The sequence below is a fragment of the Sturnira hondurensis genome, unplaced genomic scaffold, assembly GCF_014824575.4.
Source record: "Sturnira hondurensis isolate 20B ecotype Veracruz unplaced genomic scaffold, ASM1482457v3 Scaffold0001221, whole genome shotgun sequence".
NCBI classification, from domain to species: Eukaryota; Metazoa; Chordata; class Mammalia; order Chiroptera; family Phyllostomidae; genus Sturnira; species Sturnira hondurensis.
The window spans coordinates 1,725,282-1,746,642 of NW_028073852.1; the positions used below are offsets into that span (position 1 = coordinate 1,725,282).

General features: G+C 63.0%; 1 protein-coding gene across 5 annotated transcripts in view; it reads left to right on the top strand.

Annotated features, from left to right (window-relative positions):
• The window catches only part of TBC1D16 (TBC1 domain family member 16), a 55,665-nt gene that overhangs the window by 13,749 nt on the left and 20,555 nt on the right, over positions 1-21,361 (top strand). The gene's annotated exons all lie outside the window — the stretch shown is intronic.

Genomic DNA, 21,361 nt, shown 5'->3' on the forward strand with positions numbered 1-21,361 from the left:
GGTGGTGACGGTGACAGTAAGCACTGGTGTAGAGCCGTCGGGAGGGTAGAGATGGTCCGAGTGTGGTGTGGGCCCCAGGTGTGTGCTCATGGCCACCTCAAACCCTGTGTGGCCGGCCCCGACATCGCCCCCTGTGGGCAACAGATGGAAGTAAGGCCCGGGGAGGTCACCCAGCCAAAACACCGGCCAGGCAGGAATCACGCCCCGCAGGGTGTGTGCCAGCCGAGGTGCCCATGAGGTCCCCGGGGACCCCTGTGAGCCCAGCAGCCAAGGGGCAGGGTGTAGGGATGTGGAATGCTTTGCCAGCTTCCGCGGGAAGGAATTAGAGGTGGATTCTTTTTGATGTCAAACCCTCAATAAATGGCTGTCCGACCACACCCAAGGGTGAACTGATAGCACTCGTTCCCGTACTGGAGCGCCCACAGAAAAGGGGTGGTCGGCAGTCCGGATGCTGGGCACCTGACAAGGTCCCTGGAGCTGCCTGGCGCTTCCCACCTGAGAACCAGGCTGCAAACCACAAGCCAGCCCCGCGGGCCCCAGGGCTCCCCCTGGTGGTGCCACATTGCCAGCACAGCGATACCCGTGGGTGCCCAGCACCCCCAGGGTCCTGGCCGAGGCACAGGCTCCCACCCTCTTGTCTTCACCAAACCCCACAGAGGTGGTGGGCCTGGCTGCCAGACCGGTGGCCGAGGACTTAGTGGCAGAACCAGAACCAGCGCCTGGCCTGCTCCGCTCCCTTCAGCAGCCCGCACGCCTGAGGGGCTTGGATTTGGGCGTGAGGGACCTGGTGGGCGTGAGGCCGGGCAAGCTCCTTACCTTCTTGGAGCCTGTTTCCTCGTTTGTAAGATGGAGTGGCAATCTCTGTGTTGTGGACGCACCGGGAGAATCCGCCCCCGGGCCCCGCTTCCTCTCGTCCCTGGTGGTTCTCCACCTCAGCCGCCCGAGAGCCCCCAGGGACCCTCTGTGCGGTCTGGTGCCCGGGCAGTTCCGTCCACAGTGGTTCTCACGGGGGCTGCTCTGCCCCCAGGGTACATGTGGCAGTGTCAGTGGACATTTTGGTCACCCCTGAGGGTGGCTTCTTACTGGAGGCTAGGGCTGTGCAACCCCCACCCCCGAGCTGAGGACACCCCCAGGGCAGAGTGGTCTGGCCGGTTTCCTGGTGCCCAGGCGCAGACCCTTCCTGGACGGAAACGCAGGCAGCACAGACTGGCTAACGGTTTCGAACTGCAGTTCACAGCAGTTGGTGCACTCACAGCGCTACCCCCTCTAGCTAGTTCCAGAACTTTCTCCTCACCCCAAAAGGGCCCCTCCCGCCTCCCTCCGTGGCCCCTGGACACCGCCTGTGCGCTTCTGCCCCCGGGGCCTCTGGCTCTGGATGCTGTTACACGTGGGGTCACACAGTATGCGGCCTTTGCGTCTGATTCCTTCTATTCGGCGCCACACCCTCAAGGGCCGTCCACCACGCAGCGTGGGCCAGGGCTCCATTTCTCTGGCTGGCTAGTGTTCCAGGAGGTTCTGGCCGGCAGCTGGGTTGGAGAGTCCGGCTCTGCGCTGCAGGCTGACTCCTGAGCTGCCGCTGGGCGCGCTTCTTCCCCTAGCTCCTAGTCCCTGCTGCAGCGATGCTTTGGGATCCCAACTTTCCCCTAGCAGCCTGCCTCAGGGGTCGCCTGTCTGCACCCAGCTGTGCGGCAGCTTGGGTTCGTCTCGGGTCTCAGGTCCCGGGCCCCGGGCGTGCTCACGCTCCGAGGCTGCCAGGCACAGGCCCCCTCCCGTGCAGCCCGGGAGCCCCACGCAGCTGCTCTTCCCGCCAGGTCTGCACGCAGGTCCCGACCCCGCCCCTGCACGTGGCTAAAGCCTCCCGAACGCGCAGACTCGGGCTCCACAAGGGGCAGGGCCTGGAACCTGCATTTTCTCCATGGAGATTTTCAGCGCGAGCCAGATCTGGTCCTCACGGCCCACGGTGGTCCCATTTCCTTCTCTGCTGCCTCTCACCCACTTCACCGCCCACGGGGTGATGGGACTGGGGATCCCGGACTCAGGGGCTGGTGATGCGGGGCACCGCAGGGCAGACATTCCCAGCCCCCACTCTTCACGGGGCCACCCTGGGCAGCTTCAAACACTGATGCCCAGACTGAACCCAGACCAGTGGAGCCAGGACCGCGGCGGTGGGACCCAGGGAAGGGCAGTGACTGAGCTCTCCAGGGGCTCGCAGTGCGCAGGCCGGGTGGAGAGCCCCCACTATGAGGGGCGCCAGCTGGAGGGAGGCACGCCCTCTCTTCTGGCAGAGAGGGTGTCTGGGCTGAGGTCCCGGAGTGCAGGCCTCTGGCTGGGCCGGTACCCCCTTCAGGGGCATTGGCCTTGAGGATGTGCGTGCGCCCAAAACTGCTCCAGGGAACCCCGTCTCCTAGTTGAACTGGGAATTGGGTCCCCGGGTAGGGGATGAAGTCAGGCTAGCTCATGGGATCCCTCTAGTGGCAGCGCTGGAGAACTACACGTGGAGGCTGGGCATGTGGCTAGGAATGGGTTGCGGGGCAGGCGGGCCGAGTGTTCGAAGAGGAACCTGTCTGTCCCTGCGCCACCTGTGGGGTGTAGCCCGCAGGGCCTGGTCTCCAGATGGCGCGGCTACCGTGATGGCCAGACATCCTCCACCCGATGTGGAGGCTCAGAGCCTTCTGGGGACGCCCCTCCTCCCATTGGGGTCCGAGTTCTGCCAGCAGGGTTAGCTTCTGCCGTGGCTCCTAACCCCCAGCCTCTGGGGCCAGAGGTCAAGGCTGTGGGTTGGGGGTGCGCGTGAGCACCAGGCAAGACTAGTGGCCGGCTGGTCATTCGTGTCTGTCCTGAGAGGCGCCTGGTCCGGTCTCACGGGCCGGCTGGGTGAGGCGGTAACAGAACAGGACCCCCTGGTTCTCCGAGCCGAGCCCCCGGCAGCGCCCCCACGTGCACTGTGCTCCGACCCACTGAGTCAAAGGGTCTCTCTCGCAAGGCGTCCTGAGAAGATAGAGGGTGCGGGCGTCCAACGCGCTTGCAGGAAGACGTTCGCGGTGTCCGTTCCAACCAAGGGAGGAAAAGATCTCCGCGTCCACCGCAGAGGAGGAGACGCGGGCACGACCACCCACCTCTCAGACCGAGGCTTTCGCCGGGGCCCTGTGCCCTGAGCCTCACGCTCCCTTCCATCTGGGTGTGCACGGGCACCCGCCTTCCTGGGGAGGGGCCACGGGCTGACTTCCCAAGGAGCCTGTGACCCCCCGCCCCGAAGGTTCGTAACCTCGGCGGTGCTGCCAGTGGAAGAGTGTGTGGTGTTTACAGACTGTGTGGCCGCAGAGAAGTTCATCTGGATCGAAAACAGAGCAGGGAGCGAATTACACAAACGGTCTGATTGAAACCTGCGGAGAGGCCCAGGGTGCGGGCCAGGCTGTCCCCGCAGCCCCGCCCAGCACAGCTTGGCGCCCGGTGGTGATAGCCCAGGTCCTGGCCTTCCTGTGTGGCCGCCGGCTTCCTGCCGCCGGGAGCCCTAACCAGTGTGACCCAGACACCGAACTGCAAATTTTACAGAATATTGGTGGAGACAGGTGTAAACAGTACAGGGGACCACCGTGTTGGATAGCACAGGCTGAGAGGACGATAGGCCAATAGGTTAGGATTGTGTGATTTTGAGTAATTTTTTTCTTTTCTCAATTTCAGAAATGTTATGCTGTCATTACACGAATCCACATTTTTTAACCCAAATAGCCAATGTTAATCCCTGCACAATGCACTCTGCCCCCCCCGCCCCCGCCCCAGCTGGTTTGCATACTTGTTAATGAGATACCTCCGGGGGGGGGGGGGCAACGTGAGATCCTTCCAAGGAAACTGGTGCTGATGACCCGCCACCCTCCATCCCCAGAGCATGTCCTCCTTGTCCCCACTCCCAGGGGAAACGTGAGCTTCGTTTCCTTTCTCATAGGATCTTCTCATCGCTCTGGCCTCCCTCTGGCCGCGCTTTCTCCTGGCGGTGAAGGGTGGTGGCGTGCAGGTTACAGAGGCCACCTCCCACGCAGGGGCCTCTGTGGCTTCCTTGGGGCAGGGCCCAGCCCAATCCAGTGCCCGTCCCCGAGAGCCAGGTGCAGCTGCAGGGGCCCACGGCCTACCTGCCTCGGGTCCTGCTCAGATGCCCACCTGCCTACCCAGTCTCCCCTTTCAGCCCTTCCCATGGGCCCCCGGAGTTCCAGCCTTACCCCCTCTGCTGGGGAGGCCCCAACCAGCCTTCGGGGACCCCTCCCAGGACTGCTATTTGCATCTGAACTCCGTGCAGAGCTCCTGCTGCCCCCTGTGCGCCTCCCCCGGGCACCTTTTAAAATTCTGTCCTGCATGGTTGCCCATCGGTGAGACTAACCGCCGTCACTCTGTAGGGAGGGACTCTGTCCAGGGTGGTGCCCCCAGGCCACAGGTGCCATCCAGGCCTGGGAATGTGGCTGTCATGACCGAGAGACAGGATTTCAAATTTCATTCATCTTCAATGAATTTAAATTTTAACAGCCACACGTAGGAGAAGCCTTCTGTGGGGAGGGTGGACAGTGCAGGCCCGATGGACCGGGCCTGGGAGGCAGGTGGTGGTGTCGTTACGCCCAGCACAGAGCAGGCTTCGAAGGGAAGGGAAAGGACCAGCGAACAGGTGCCCCCAAGCCCAAGGTGGCACGTCTCTAGGGCTGGCGGAGGGCTCAGGTTACCGTGCAGCCCCAGGCAGGAGCCAGTGTGGAGGGACAGGGACAGTCCCTGCCGCAGGGTCCAGCTGGCCCCACTCCGGGCATGTGAGGTGGAGGGAAGGGTGTCTGAGCACTTTTTCTCGTAGCAGGCCGGTCTCTGTGACCCCGGGTGTCCGTCCCCAAGGCTGAGTAATCAGGACATGTCGTCCTCACGGTGTGACAGCCCTGCCCTTCCTGCGGGTGGGAACAGAAATGAGATGCCCTGGGAGGAGGGAAACCCTGGCCGCTTAGAAGGATTCAGAACCCGTGAGCTCCGTGCACCAGGCACGAGCAGCTGAAAGTGTCATTGCCGGGCAGCTGCCCCAAGGGACCCCCGGGGGGCGTCAGCCAGGTCACCCAGAGCCCGTAGGGGCGGTGCCGGCGGGACACTGCCCGACGCCCAGTCGATTCCGGTGTCTGCTCCTTTTCTGTGCAGCCACCTCAGGGTGGCGGGCGGGGAGTGGATCCATGCTCCAGAGGTGGGGCTCGGGGTGCAGGGGCGGCGGCTGCCACCCCGGGGGAGGGGGTGATTGTCTGTGTGACCAGCTGAGAGCAGGTCGCTGAGGCCTGAGCAGGTCCCGGAGAGACAGGCGGTGGAGTGGCCAGAAACTGGTGAGCGATGGGGTGCCTGGAGTAGGGGTGGGGTGCGTCTCTCACCCTCCCGGTTTCCCGAAGGTGCCTCAGAGCGTCAGAGTCTCCGAGGCCAGCCGCCCCCGCCCTCCTGGGCTCCCAGCGGCAGCCTGCCAGCCTGGGAGCTGGCAGCTTCCAAAGGTCTGTTGTTTGGGTTTGTTTGTATGTCTGCACCCGAGAGCCGAGACTTATTTCTGTGCCGCAGCTCGCCTCCGACGCCCCGCAATCTGCTCCGAGCCGCCTGCAGACGCACGCAGCTCGTGCGTGTCTCTGTAGCGCTAGGCAGGATCCCCTCGCGGCATTTCTCCCTCCCTGCCAGACCCCCCAAACCCCGTCACGGCGGCAGTCACCAGCTGGTCCTCGGAGTGGCCGGAATCAGGGGTCCTGAGGAAAGGTGGCCAGCTGGTCCGAGCCCTGTGGACTGGCCCGCAGCCTCGGACAGGTTGTTCTTGCCCAGGAGTCTCCCGGCCAGGCTCGGAAGCCAGGTGGTGGGCAGAGCCAGGCTGGCCCTCCGCTGCCCTCTGTCGGCGCTGGGAGCTCGTTAGCAGGCGGCTGTGGCCCCCGGCTCCAGGAGTCCAGAGAGGCTGCTGGAGAATCCGGGCCGGGTCTCACAGTGCCCGGTCCTTTGGTGTAAGGTCTCGGGGTGGCTGCTGGGCTCATGGGCGCTGTCTGGGGCGGGGAAGGGGCTGGGCTGTGGGCCCCGCAGGCCCGGGAGCCTGGCTCCGTGGCCAGATGCTCCTGTGTGAGCCTGAGCCCCACCCGTGGCCCGAAGGGCCTGACCTTGGCAAGGTGCTCACCCTCCTGAGCCTGCGTTTCTTCGCCTGTGAAATGGGATTGTTGTCAGGGTTCAGTGAGGACACGCTAGGAGGAAATGGTGCAGAACCGGTGGCTCCGTGTTGGTTCACGCTGTGCAAACCCACAGAACCCACGGTACCGTGTACCCCACCGTGTACCCAGGTGTGCGCCGCAGACCTCGGTCACCGGCAGTGGTGTGTTGATGCTGGCTCATCAGTTTTCACAAACGCACTAGGGCGTGTGGGTGGGGGCTCTCTAGGGACTCTCTGTACCTTCCGCTCAAGTTTTCTGTGAACCTGAAACTGCTCTAAAAAATACAGTCGTAAGAAAGGTAGCCTTAGCTTCTGAGCTGTGGGGTGACAGAGGCCGGGACCCTGCCTGCCCCGATCCGAGCCTGCACCGTGCACAGGAAGGCCCCGTGGGCCTTGCCTCCTGGCCACGCCTGTGCAAACTCCGTCTCTAAATAACGAGGGAGCCACAGGAAGTTGCCAGAGACGCGCAGGGAGGTTCTGGGCACCTTCCTGCCACCGCTGCCACTGAGCGTCCTGTGTGAAAGCCGCAGGGCTCGCCCCTTCCGCCGGCTTCCATTGGTCCGTATGGCTGGCACCTGCCCAGTCAAGCAAGGTGGGTCAGAAGTGTTTGGAAACAAAATTGCTTATGTTGTTGCTGGGCCTGGGCCCACTCTGCACGAAGTAGTACGTTTTGTTCTGTTCTCGTTGCCCAAACAACGCGATACAGCGTGTACTGACATGGTATTTACGTTAGTAAAAGGTAGTACAAGCTATCTAGAGCTGATTTAAAGAACCCAGGAGGGGCCCTGGCTGGGTCGCTCGGTTGGAGCATCATCTTGCTGTAGCAAGATTGCAGGTTCGAGCCTCAGGCAGGCCACATTCAGAAACCAACCAACCCACCAACCACTGAGTGGGTAAATAAGTGGGAGAACAAATGGGCGTTTCTCTCTCTCTCAAAACAATGGATAAAAAAAACTTTTACAAACCAACAGGAGGATGTGTGGAGGTTGTCTGCTGATACTGTTCCATGGGTTTGGTATCTGGGGGGTCCCCAGACTGACCCCAGCATGAACCCCGGCGCGCTCGTGCCCACTGGGGCCTCGTCGGATCATTGTCACCGTCCAGCTCCTGCCCGGTCCGTCACCACACGGACAGGCTCCCACAGGCTCCTGCTTAGTCACATGGAAGTCCTTGTCCCGTCCCTCACTCCTGGCACCCCTCCTGCGTTCTCCGTCTGTGTAGGAATTTTCTAGAAATGGCCTTGGACACTGGGTAACCTTTGAGACTGGCTCTTCCCGGTGTGCACACACCAGTGTGTTGGGCCACCCGGCCGCCCACGGGGGTCACAGGTCCCCTCCAGGCCGGGGCTTATGGACGAGGCCGCCAGGGACATTCCTGCGCAGGTTTTTGTGGGAACATGGCTTTGTTCCCACAAAACCATGGGTGGGTTGCGCGGCGTGGCGTGGGGTCGTGCAGGTGGCGATTGCGTCCTTAGTGAGAAAAGAAACGGCCAGCCTGTTTTCCGGAGCAGCCCCGCCTCCTCCTGTCCCCAGCACTGCAGAGCGGCCCGTCCTCTCCTGGCGTCGCCAGCGTTGGGCGGGGTTACTTTTTTTTCTCTTGGCGTGTTCGCTGGTCGCCCGCTCATGCCCTTTGGCGAGACGTCCCTGAGTCTCTCACCCATTTCCCGACGGGCTTTCCTTTGGGGCTGATGCATTTTCGAGGGTTCTTCCCGTGTTCCGGACGCTGCTCGTGTGGCACATCAGCGGTTTTCCAGGTGTTTCTCCTGGGCTGTAGCTCCTCACAGGGTCCCCCGCAGGTGGGGAGGTTTTGATCTCAGTGGCGTCCGCGTCTCAGTTTCTCCTCGTGTGGATCTGGCTTTTGGTGTCAAGTGTTGGGAACTCCTGGCCCAGCCCTGGACCCCAAAGATGGCCTCCCGCGTTTTCTCCTGGAAGTTTGCCCAGACACGTCCAGCCGCTCTGCCCGGCACCCTGTTTGGAGAAACTGCCCTCCTTTGAAGAGTGTCTGTATCTTTGACGAAAGTCATTTTGGCATACCTGTGTGGGTCTAGGAGCCACACTTCACTTATTTATTTTTGGAGAGAGGGGAAGGGAGGGGGAGGAGAGAAACACGGATCAGTTGCCTCCCGCCCGCCCCCAACCAGGAACCGGCCCACAACCCAGGCCCATGCTCTGACTGGGAATCGAACTGGCGACCTTTCACTTTGCCGGGTGCTGCCCAACCCACTCAGCCATCCCGGTCAGGCAGCCACATTTTTAAATGCTAAAAAAAAATGGAGGCATGCAAAATTAACTTTAATAATCCCATATTCCTGAAATATCACCGTTCCACCATGCGGTCAACATTTAAAAAGTTGTTGATGAGAGGGCTTTATGTTCTGGTTTGAACTAAGTCTCGGGGCACTTTCCCGAGGACTCAGTGCCGGGTACCGGTGTCGGGCCCACGGGCGGTGTGGTCCCCGGCTCAGCCGGCTCACATCTGTGCAGGTCGGTGTCCGGCTTTTTCCTGACATTCTCTCTCACCCTTTTCTCTTGGTCCCCCCTCTTCCTTCATCCTCAATGGGTGGCGGGTGGCGGGCAGGAGGATGCAGGGAGAGAGTTCTGTTGTGCTGACCCCTCCCTGGCTCTGAACCTGAACTTCCGACGTCACCGGCCAAGGGTGACAAAGAAGCGAGGTACCAAGGGGACGCCTGGCAGGTCTTCCTGAAACCGAGCTGCTGGTTGTGGGTGGAGCTCCAAGGCCCCCGGCGCCTTGCAGCAGGACACGGTGCAGCGGTCAGCCCTCTGCAACGGCCAGAGGGACGTCCGCCTTTCCCAGAGGCACGCTCCCTGGGGACAGTGCACCGTCTGTGGGGGAGGGGTGGGAGGGCTGGTCCAGGACCGGCAGAGGAGGCTGTTGTCACTGGCAAACCACGACGACGCCTCTGGGGACCCGTGACGCAACCCTCGCTGACTGTTGCAGGGGCCGAGGGACGGTCTCCGGCTGTGCCGCCCCAATGGCACTGAGCCCCGGGGAGCAGGCAGCCCCCACTCCGGGGGCCCCCACTCTTGCATCAGCGGCCCTGGCAGAGGGCCACGTGGCCGCCCTTCCGAGAGCCCAGAGCGTGAGGTCACAGGCAGTGAGACGGGGCAAACGCCCTGCCTTGGGAGACCCCCACCTGGCTGTTGCAATGCAACCCAAAACCTGATGAAATCGCCCCGGGGTGGGGGTGCAGCTGACCTCTGTCTTTGATGCAGCCGTTCCCCGTTCCCCATCTGTCTTAGTGTCCCTTCCCAGCTGAGCAGGGAGCACGGGCACTTCCGCCTGGGTTTTTCCTTGGGTCCAACGGGCCCACAACGGGCAGGGGCACAGGGCTCCCGGCGGCCCCTCCCCCGACACAAGAGCAGCTTCCTGGCTTCAGGGGGCCTGGTTCCCAGGACGATCCAGAGTGGGTGAAGATTGTCCACATGGGTTGACCGCACGGGTCATTCTTGACCTTCGCCCTTTGACAGCCAGGCTTCTGGGAGCAGGCTCGGACTCTGGGGCCAGCAGGTGGCCCGGAGCAAGTCCCTGGCCTTTCTGACAGCAGGTGGTGACACGGAGCGTCCCTGAGTGTGGGGCCTCGGGGCGTGGGCCCTGGTCACTTTTCCCACCTCTGCTGGCTTCTGGTCCCCTCAAGTCGTCCCCTCGTTGCCCCACTTTCCTTCTGTGAGGGGGGCCAGGGACCGTCCAGAGGAGTGGCCCCTGAGAGAGCCCGGCAGCCTAAGACCCATGGCTTGTCGCCGGGCACCGTCCTCGACCCGGCTCAGCCTGAGCCCCCAGGAAAGGAGACATCGAGGCTTCGATGGATGTCCGCCCCCCGTGACAGTGTGTTTGCCGGCTTCCAAAACGGGGCGCAGGCCCTCTCGACAAGGTGGCCCTTTCCTGAGGGGCTTGGGGGCAGAAAGGGCTACAGGAGGGCGGCCCCTGCCAGGGCTGGGGTCACAGGGGGTAAGGGGTGGGAGTGGACTTGCTCTGAAAGGAGGCAGCATGGCTCTCGTGGGCCCTGGGGAAGGAGACCCAGCCCCGTGGGGGTGGGGGGGGGACGGGGACGAGGACCTGGGAGGGAGATGTGTCCCTCACGCAGGAGCCCGGGGCGGCTGGTCAGGGCAGCTCTGTGCAGGGCGAAGGCATCAGGATCTGTCTGCTTCTGTAAATATTTAAACACGGGGACGGTTATTTTTGGTGGCTGCGGTCTCTCCTCGAGCCTGGCAGGCTGCCGGGCAGGGTGTCGGGTGACAGATGGCTCACTTCACGCGGCGGCGCTCCGCGTGGCCACCATTCCTGCAGCCACAGCGCGATGGGGGTGGGCCACAGTCCCCCCTTTCGGGACAGCGCGGTCAGACAGAGGCTTCTGGGCTGTCACCTTCAGGGCAACACCAACGTGACAAGCGTGGGCCTCGCATCTCAGCCCCCCGTCAGAAATCTGACGGGAGTTGAGAGTGACAGCTTCCAAACCGCACGCCGTGGAGCGCGGGGCCAGAGCCGGCGGCGCCCCAGGGAGGTCTCCGCGCCGCGGCAGCCCCACCTGGTGTGAAAGGACGCATTGTGTGTCCCCAGCACAGGAAGCCAGCAGAGAGGCGTCTCTGTCAGGTCCACCGGCAGGGGTGCGGTGGTGTGCGCCTCACGGGCAGGCGTGGCGCTGGACCGCCGTGGTGGGTGCAGGGCTCTGGGGGCCGCCGGGGCCCCCCTCTCTGGGGAGTGACAGCCACCCTCCTCGAGGGCCGGAGTCCCGTGTCTGGGCACCACGGTGCGGCCATGCCCCCCACGAAGGACTCGGCTGCAGCCCCGCCGCTGAGCTCCATTTCCTGGAGGTGGCATTTGGCGAGGAGGGAGCCCCATGTGCCCAGCAGATGGCAGGCTTCCCCCAGATCAGCCTGGGTGTTCACGGGCCTGCGCTGGCCACGGCACCTCCTGCCATCTCTCCTCTGGGGGTCCCCCAGTTGCTAAGGGCCAAGGGTGACCCAAAGAAGGAAGTCCCCTGGTCCTGCGTGGCCCACCTGCTCCCTCCCCTCCCGCTCCCTGCTGCCAAGCAGATTGCAGACTGGCCAGCGCTCCGCGTGGGGCCACCTCTCAAGGCCGGCCGGCCACGTGCTGTGGGTCTGGGGGCAGGCTCAGACGCCAGCCAGGCTCTCCAGGCTGCAGGGCCCCCGGCCTCTCCGTCCCTGTGTCCCATCACTCTTGTTAGCTGACCACCACCTCCTCTCCAGGGTTCCGGTGGAGAGTGGCCAGCACGCACAACCCCAGCCACCTCGTCCCAGCCACGGCCTCCCAGAAACCCGACAGGTCCTCTCTAGGCTCCGCCTCTGGCCTCCAAGCAGAGGTGCCCTGCAGGCGAGAGACCCAGGATGGGGTGGGGTCGGCCTGGGTGGCTCGGGCCAGCACGGCAGCCTGGTTCCTGCCCTTGCCACACCCCGACGTGGACATGCTGCCCCCTTGCACCACCCAGCTGAGTCTCCACGGCGGCTTTGTCTAGAATGCCCTTTGCCGCATCCCCTACTTTCATCAAAGATCATCATTATTGTCACTATATGGCGAATCCGTGGTCGGCGGAGATGTGTTAGAGGGAAGGAGCGGCCGCCCAGTAGGACCGAAGGTGGGGATGGAAATGACAGGTGCACACTGTGGCCGCAGCAGCCGAGGGAGGGGGCGCCGTGTGTCAGTGGGTGGGTGACAGACAGACGACACGCACCCTCGCCCGGTCCTGAGAAGGGAGCCGTCCCGACAGCCGCTACACCCTGCGGGGGCCCACAGAACACGGCGCTCGGGCCACCCCGTGTGACCCCACTGATGCGAGGTCCCTGGAGCCATCGAGTCACAGAAAGTGGGGAGGGGACGAGCATTTGGCAGGGACCGAGTTTCAGGCGGACGATGACAGAGTTCTGCAGAGGCTGTGGTGACAGCTGTCCAGCAGTGTGAATGGGCTCGGTGCCACCGCGCTTTTAAAAGGGCTGAAGTGATCAGTGTTCACTGTTTTTGCCACGACACGAAAGAGAGAGAGGAGGAAGAGGAGGTGGAGGCGCCAGGGCAGCCGGGACTGTGAGAAGCCGCCTGGGGTTCCCTTCCGGCCTGGACACCCGATCGTTAGGTCCTGGAAGTCTGGGCACGCCGTCCCCACTCCAGCCCCGTGCCCCGGGGAAGCTCGCCCGTGCGGCCCCTGCCCTCCACCCGAGCTGCGAGGAAAGGCGCGTGCGGCTGGCTGTGGTGCCCCGGCCAGGGCTGACCGTGTCCTCTCACTGGCTGGGGCACGGGGCCTCCCTGTAAGATGGATGGGCCCCTGCTCTCCCATCGGAATCGGAGCCAGGCCCTGAAATCTCCTTCTTCGGAGAGACCCTGACGTGGAGGGAGCCCTCAGGGCCCCGTCGAGGTCGGAGCCCGGGCCTCTGCAGAGAAATAGGCTCTCCGTTGTCTTCTGGGAGTTGGGACATGCGGCTGCACCCCTCCAGGTGAGGGTGCTGGGCCTGTCACTGAGGGCAGGGCACCCCCGAGCCCCTGGCCAGCCCAGGAGGGTGGGGATGGACCAGGGCACCTTGACCCACCATCTGCCGCCAGCCCTGGGGTCAGGAAGGGGTGTCAGGGAGGGGCTGGCTGGGTGCACCCCTGCCTTGCCAACACAGAGGGACCCCTCTGCACCCCCAGAAATCTTTGTCAGTGACATTGTGGGATGAGATTGGCCAGGGCCAGTGTCTCCTTGTAGCAAGCATACCCACTGGCTTTTCTGTGTTAATGAAGGTTCTAGAGCCTTCCCGGGGTGCGGCAGGGCAAGCGAAGGCCACCTGGCTTGTAAGACCTGGACGAGTGGCCTGTTTCCTCATTCCCTCCCATCCCCCCGCCGGCCCACCCCCCAGCCACCCTGTGTGGCTGAGCTCAGGGCCCCAAAACACTCTCCGTGGTGCCTTGGAGCAGAGCAGAGGGGCTGGGGTACATGTGGGGGCTGATGTCAGGCCAGAGCCCCACTGCCCTGGGGCTGCCCATGCGCGGTCTCGAGAGCGGGGACCCAGAGGCAGAGTCCAGGGGCCCAGAAGGAGCTCACGCTCACATGACCTTTGAGTTTGGAGGGTGCTGGGGCATAGATCAGCCCGAAAATGGCTCTGAAAGCCCTGCGACCCTGAGGTCACAGGGTCGCCCAGAGAAGACTTCAGGCCACCTGGGGCCCACCCCCGGGGTCATCGGTCTGTTCCCCGGGATGGCCCAGCCGGAGCCCAGTCCCTGGTGACTCAGCACCTGCCACCGCAGGGCCATCGGGGCCTGTGGGGACTTGTCCGTGCCCCGGTGAGGCAAGCAGCCCCGCCCACGCAGGCGAAGCGAAGCCGGAGGAACAGTTCTGAACTCTGCCGAGGCCCTCGCCGGCACCCGGGGTGGGTGGGGGCGGTGCAGCCGGGCAGCCCTTCCTAGGGCTCCCTTGAGGCCAGCGAAGGCCGAGCTCCCTGCGGCCACAGCCGGGCAACGTGTGCATCCCGCACCTCTCTGTCACTCAGATGAGGCTCGAAGATCAGGCTTGAGGCCGAGGCGGCGTCCGTCCGGCTCCATCTGTTCACAAAACCTTGGTGGCCTGTCACAGGTGACGCAGCGGCGCCCCCATGGAAGGCACCAAAGCCCGCTTCTCCTTGGGCTCGAAGCGGTTTTTTATCGGGAAAGCAGGGCCCCTCACAAGGGTCTGTGTGGCCCCCCACACTTGGGGTGCCTGTGGGGCCACCCAGCATCCTGTCTGTGGGCCGGGCTTGCTCCCTCATCGCTCACCCTGAGCAGGGACCCCGAGTGGCCGGTCTCGTGCTGGACAATGAGAAACGTCCCCACTCCCCACCGGTATTTCTTTTTTCTGACTTAAAAAATGTCCCTTAGGGAAACCTGTTTCTCTCTCACGGAGTGAAAGCCTTTTCCTGGGCGGGGTGGGGGGGGCTGAGAGCGCTGGGTCCCTGGGGCGGGGAGGCGGGCAGTGCGGATGTGGGCCGCGCGTCCAGCCCGGCCAGGCCCCGAGAGACATGGCTGTGTGGGACAGGCCAGGACAGACCTCACGGTGCCCCATCGGAACGGAGCTTCTATTCTGAGAGGCTGTAGCTGACAAAGCAAGTGGGGGAGGGGGGCAGGGGGCGCCGCTGAGGTTTGCTCGGGGCTGACTGAGGAGAGGACCCACGTCCTACTCCCAGAACCTTCCAGAAAAACGCCCCTCACTCCCAGAATTAGCGATTTGCGCTTTCCCCGCTCTGTGGCACGTTTGATTTGTTGAGCTGCTGATGTGTGCTGACCGAATTCTCTGGAACCTGACAATTTAAAGGCACCAGGAGGAGCCCGGTGGGCTGAGCAGGGTGCAGACGGGCTGAGTGGGTGTGACTTCTGGCCGCTGGGCAGACCCGTGGCCGGCAGCTCCGTCTGGGCAGCCCACCGCACCCCCGGGGTCCGTGCCTGATGGAGCCGAGCACGTGGGGTCTTAGCACACAACTGTCCCCAGTGGGCCAGGAGGAAGCATTTTCGGTTCGGGCAAAGAGGCCACAGCCGTCGCCGAAGCTGGGGGTGTGGCCCCTGGGCAAGAGGGACTTCTGGAGGTGGCGCTGTTTTGTGTTGTGACTTTGGAGAGAACATGAAAGGCTGGACAGATGCCCGCTTGCCGAAGAGCTGGGCTGGCAGCCAGGCCGGCGCCTCCGGGTGGGTGTTAGGGCAAACACGCAGAGCAAGTACACACAGTGGTCTGTGCGCATGCACAGGACGCCCCCTCCACCCAGTCCCAGTGCCAGGGCTGGGACCCCAGGGGACAGGCTTGTCCTTTCACAACTGAACACGGGCCTGGACAGACAGAGGTGGAGGGCCACACACATGAGCACATGTCAAACGACACGTGCAACACACATGTGCATCCGTGCACACAGTCACACGCCATCATGTCAGAAAGCACACACATGCGTGTGTGAGCATACCACACACCACAACATGCACATACATGCATACCCCTCACACAAACACCACGGCATGCAACATGCATGCACACACATTCACACACATGCCACGTGCACACACACACGAGTCAGGTGAGGGTTAGCGCCCTCGCCCTCCCCCCCGAGTGTCTAACTTCCCCTTTGCAGCTGTTCCATGTAAGTCGCCGTCGGAGCTGTCAGGCTGCCTGACCCCTGCAGNGTGGAGGGCCACACACATGAGCACATGTCAAACGACACATGCAACACACATGTGCATCCGTGCACACAGTCACACACCATCATGTCAGAAAGCACACACACATGCGTGTGTGAGCATACCACACACCACAACATGCACATACATGCATACCCTCACATAAACACCACGGCATGCAACATGCATGCACACACATTCACACACATGCCACGTGCACACACACACGAGTCAGGTGAGGGTTAGCGCCCTCGCCCTCCCCCCCGAGTGTCTAACTTCCCCTTTGCAGCTGTTCCATGTAAGTCGCCGTCGGAGCTGTCAGGCTGCCTGACCCCTGCAGGTGAACGCCGTTCCCCTCTGATCACACGCAGGCATGTCTTCTAAGACCCTCGGGGGGTCCCGAGCCCACTCGCCTCCCACGCTCTCTGGGAAGGACAGGCCCTGCCTGCCTGCAGCCCGCCACTGTGGAAGGGGCCCCTGCTCTCTCTACTCAAGACCCCCTTGCTCTCACCGGATGCCCTTTGCCCAAGAACCAGCAGCACCCAGGGCTCTCCGAGAGGGGTGAGGCTGCAGTCACAAAGCCGGGAGCGGCCTTGCTTCCTGGGGCCCCTCCCCACGCCCCAGCCTCCTTCTCCGAGAGAGTAACCAATCCTCAATCCTCCTCACCAGGCGCCTGTTTATTCTGTTTTAAAAATAGCCATCTTCAAAGAAGCACTCCCCCCGCCAAAAGCTGTGCGGGGGCACTTCCCCCTGGGGGCCGGGTCGGGGCCACGGCCGGCCACACATTGCCCCTGCTACCTGCTCCTGGCTGCAGGTCCCAGTCTGCCTGGGCAGTGAGGCTGGCCGCCGCCCTGGCCGACGCTGGTCCTGGCCTTCTGTTGCCCGTGACGGAGGACCCTGGGCCCCACCTCCTGTTCGGGGCCCCGCACGGACACAGGATACATCCCAGATGGCTCTGCTCCCAGGCTGCTGCAGGCAGGGCGCTGGGGAACTCAGCGGCAGGGACCATAGGGTGAGAGGGGACAGCTGGCCTCCCGTCCAGCTCCTTCCAGAGGCCAGGACAAATGCAGCCCAAGCTGAGGCTGGACGGCCCAGGCCTCGCCCCTGCCCAGCCTGCTCAGGAAGGGCCTCAGACCTGGGTCTGGCTGCAGGCTTCTCCCTCAACCAGCCCTTCCTGTTGACCTAATGGTGACGTCCCCACTGAAGACACAGGACGCAGGGCTCAGTGGGGCCTCCTGCTGGGCCCGGGTTGTCAGGCCTTTCCTGGCAAGTGGGAGACCCAGCAGGGGCCTGGTGCCCTAGATTAAATAAACCCACTCATGCGCCGCGATGGCTCCACCCTTGAACGAGGAGCCAGGAGCTGGGCGTCTCAGAGCCGGGTGGACACACCCCTCCCTGTTCTTCCTTCAAGGCCCTCGGTCGCCACCCTGGGCCTCTGCTTTCTGAGGTGGCTTTTGTGCCCTCCCACCTGTCTTTTCTGATGAGGGCCCTGTGGGGCAGACTTCCCTGGGACGCCCTTCAGGCAGGGGCGGAGTGCCTGAAAGCGGGGTCTGTGAAACCGCCATGGTGAGGTCAAACCCCGGAGCTCGGGGTGGACGCCCGGGCCCAGAGTGGCCTCGCTCTCGGAGGACGGTCTGAGATGTCCTTGCCTCTACAAAGGAAACCTGCGACACGGAGCTGGTGCCCCGTGAGTCCGAGAAATGCGAGGTCCGGGCCAGGACGCAGACGGAGTGACGGCACTGGCCACAGTGGGGGGATGGAGACCCACGACCCGCCTCCCGAGCCTGGGGCCGCGCTGGCTCCGCAGGTACTCACCAGTGGCTTGCGTTTCCCGGTTACCTCTTCGCCTGACGGACAGCAGGCACCAGGGCCATCAGCACAGCCTCGGGGCCCCGTCGGAACATTTCAAAGGGGAAACCAGCCATTCCAGGCAGCGAAGACCTTCATGGGGAAACATTCTTTTCTGTAACCTTTTTGCTTTCCTTTTACATTAAGCTTCACCGAGCACGTTCGGCAGCGGCTGGTGCAGGGAGGGGCTCCTAACTTGGTCCCCCTTGACCTCTCGGGCCTTGATTGGCAGTTTCTTGTGGAAGTTGTGCCTTTGAGTTAGGGGAGCAGGACCAATGCCCGAGGACAGCTGTGTGTCCCCAAGGGCCCGAGCAGAAGGGGGAAACTGTGCAATTAGAGAGGGCTTCACACAGAAAGTTAATTAGCTACTGAAGAGCGTTTAGCACCGTTTAGGGCAGGAGAGGCACGTCTGAGAGCTGACAGGGTCAATGCGCAGCAGCTGCTGATGGGGGGCCGTCCTGGTGGCCACGTGGCCCCTCCCGTCTGACTCAGCACTGCGGCCTCGGGGTGTGGGGTGGACGTTCCCCGGTGGGGTCAGGGGAGGGACCCGAGCACGGCCCACAAGAGGGACTGGCCCATGTCCCCAGGAGCTGTCCCCTCTGAGAGTGGGGGCCAGCCACTCCAGGACCGGTGCATGGAGTCCCCGAGGTGTGACTGGCCTCAGAGTGTCCTGTCCGCCCTGCCTCCCACGCACTCCCCGTGTTCCCGTCTTAGAAATCAGTTAGACTTGTCTTCATACATGTCTGCAGTGGGATGAAGAGTGTCCCCAAAGCCACGCCTCCCCAGAACCTCAGAGTGGGATCTCACTGGGAAGGGTCTCTGCAGATGTGACTGAGGATGACGATAAGGTCACCCTGGAGGAGGACGGTCACCCTGGAGGAGGGCGGGCCCCCAATCCAGCGAGTGGCCCTACGAGGGACAGAAAAGGATGAATGGCATGGAGAAGGCCACCCGACAAGGAGGCTGATCCCAGCGTGACAGAGTGACCTGTCTGCAAGCTCAGGAACGCCCAGGGTGCTGGCGGCCACCAGATGCTGGAAGGGGCAGGAAGGGCCCTCCCCTGGACCTTCAGAGGAGCACGGCCCCGTGGACACCGTGGTTTTGGACTCCGGGCCTCCAGAGCCGTGACAGAATAAATTCTGTGCTTTTAAGCCCCTGGTTTGTGGCGATTTGTCACAGCAGCCTCAAGCCACAGGGGTGGGCGGCCCCGTGTGGGTTCAGGGGGGAGCAGGAGGAAGCTGGGGGCCCCGGGAAGGCGAGGCGGGGCCTAGGGACGGACCCTGCTTTCCTGCCTTGTGACGAAGGACTGGGGTGTGGCCGCCGGGCCTCCTGGTTTCGTTTCCCGTTGGAAACTGGTTTGCTCAGGTAACGTTTTGTTTATAGAAGGCAGGGTTTTGCTTCCCCTGGTTTGTGTTTGTTTGTTTTTGCCTGTGATGTTTTTAACGATGGACAGGTTGTTTTCCTTTTTAATGATCAAAGCAACAGCTACTCACCAGGAAAATTTTGGAAAGTAGAGAAAAGACGAGAGACGAAGGGGGTGACCCGAGACCGGGGCCCGACACCCAACTGGCCGTCATGAACCCCAGGGCCCGTTTCTGACACCTCGGTTCTGTGACAGAGTTGTAGACATGCTGTTCCGTTTCTTGATTTTCTTAAAAACACAATTTTAGATTTTTTACCTTGGATGTATGCAGAAACGCATGTCAGACGTACAAGCCCCTCAGCATGACAGCAACACGGGGCCCAGTGCATGGCTTGGCTTTGCGGCTGGGGGCTGACCGGGCCACGGCACCCCCTCCCCTGCAGCCCCCGCACCCCCCACCCCGGCTCGGCCCCGGGATCCGGTCTCCGGAAGACGTTGCTCTGTGGAATGCCGAGTGCATCACTTCCTGACTCTGCTCCCAGGTTGCCCACACATGTGCGCCCTTCCCGACAGCCCGCCCGTCAGTTTTGTGCGGCTGTGAGCATCAGAAGCACGTCACCCTCCTTTGCCACCCTCTGTGACGCAGCCACTGGTGTCTAGGGCTCTGGGGCCTGCTTCTCCGGACGGCCACGCAGCGCCCCGCGGGGCAACGCCTCTGTGGGCCGCCCATGTCTTGTCTCTCGCCCTCAGGTTCGTTCTCGGGGTCTTTGTTCGTGAGCAGGGCCGCTGTGATGGTCCTTCGGTGCGGACCCCTCGGGGGGCGCGTCAGGGTGGGTGGGAGCCCAGCTGCAGGACACACGCCGACTGTTTTCCATGGGCGTCGGGCCAGCTTCCACTCCCACCTCCGGAGCGCGTGGGCCCCGTCCTATCTCCCATCCTCACCCAGCCATAAATCCTTCCCAAGCTGGTGTGTCTGCGGAGTGGCCATCAGTGTTAAGGCCGGCACGACACAGATCTCATGCGGACAAACTCACAGATGTGCACAAAGGCACAAACACGGGTGTGCCGAAGTTCGAGGCACAAATGCGTGCGTGCACAGAGGTCCATGCACACCCTCGAGTACATGCGGCAGCCCTTAAAATGAGGGGTGGCCAACCGGACATATGGACCAGACAGAGGCCTGGACACGGTCCCCAAGCAGACCCAGCCGCGACACACCAGTGCATGCGCTGCTGTGTGGGACTTCTGCGCTGACGCTGGGGCATGACCAGGGGGCTGGACAGTTGTATAAACTTGCATGGGCTGGACAGTTGTATAAACCTGCCTTGTATAAACGTGGCTGAGCATGTGGGTGTGTGACGGGCGAATCCCAACTGCAGTGAGCTGGTGGGGAGGGCAGAGACCCCACAGTTCACTCCGCCTTGGGCTGGAGGGGCTGCCCCGTCCCCACCCCACCCCCCAATCCCTGACACAGCAGCTAGAGACCCACGTCCATTTGCATTTCTCCCCCAACTCTGTGACTGTGTTGATTCGCTCTGCTTCTCCTGCCAACAGTCTGCGTCCTCAGCCCATTAACCTCCTGGGGTCTCTGATTTCTTAGAGGAGCAACGAAAGAGAGAAAGGTGCGAGCCCCCCTCGGAGGGCCCCCAGAGCCCCTCCAGTGCCCCGCCCCCTCTGGGGCCATGTTCAAGGACCCCCCCCCCCCCCGAGGCAGAAGATGCGCCCTCCCCCGGGATCTGCCACTCTTGGGGCTCCAGAGTCTCCATCCCTGGGGCCGCCCCGAGGCCGCACAGCCGCCTGGCCGTCTGGGGGTCCCGGAGCTCCAGCGCGGCTGGTGGGCAGAAGAGCCTTTCCAAGCCCATCCTCCCCAGGCTGGTGACTGGCCATCGTGCTACGGCAATGTCCTCACTAAGCCCAGGGTGTGAGTCCCGTGTCACTCACGGCTCCCCCGCCAGCCTGCAGGGACGGAGGGTGACAGGCAAGCACAGGTTCAGCCAGTCCCAGGAGGGCACTCTGGATGTCCTGGATGACAGGTTCGGAGTGGCCGTTCGGACCAGCCTGTCTGCCGCAGGGGCTCCCGAGGCAGTTCACGGACCCGACTGGCCGAGCACGGGACTGTGCCCCGGAGCGCCACCACACCCAGAGCTCAGAGTCCGCAGGGTCCTGGCTTCCAGCCCCGCCCTTCCTCCCTCCACCCTGCTTCTCTGCCGTCCCCTCACTCCCTCACTCCCCCGAGTCCTCGTTAGGACCATGCGTCAAGTGGTGCTCTATCTCTAAGGTGCTTCTGTGACCATAGCTTCTCCTCTGGACAGACCTCTGGTCCCTCGGCCCCCTGCCCGCCCCTGGGAGCCTCTTCTCATTTTCTCGTCCCTCGGGGAAGGGACGTTCCAGCCTGTCCGTGGGAGTTCGTGGGCCCCGTGGGTAGTCAGAGCCCTCGCTAGGAGGCTGAGAGAGAAACCGAATTTGGGCAGCGAGCCCGAAAAGCAGTTGATGAAATTTAATAGGTGCCTGAGGGGAACACCTAAATTTAGTCAAATTATTATTAGCATTCATCCCATTTTTTGAATTGCCTCGGGGAACGTCACCGGGAAAATTGGGAAACCACCAGCCCGGGTGGTGACAATTCTGTTTCTGCAGAACCAAGGGACATGTCAGGGACCCCAGGGGTCCCGGCAACCACGCGCCTGCCACCAGTGATGGCCACACAGGAGCCGGAGGGGGCCAGGAGGGGCTGGCACCCACAGCAGGGTCAGGCAGACCTGAGGGTGTCCTGTGTTTAGTGGTAAGAAACTCGCAGGGAACCACAGGGGATCTGGGCCTTGTCCGCCGGTCGG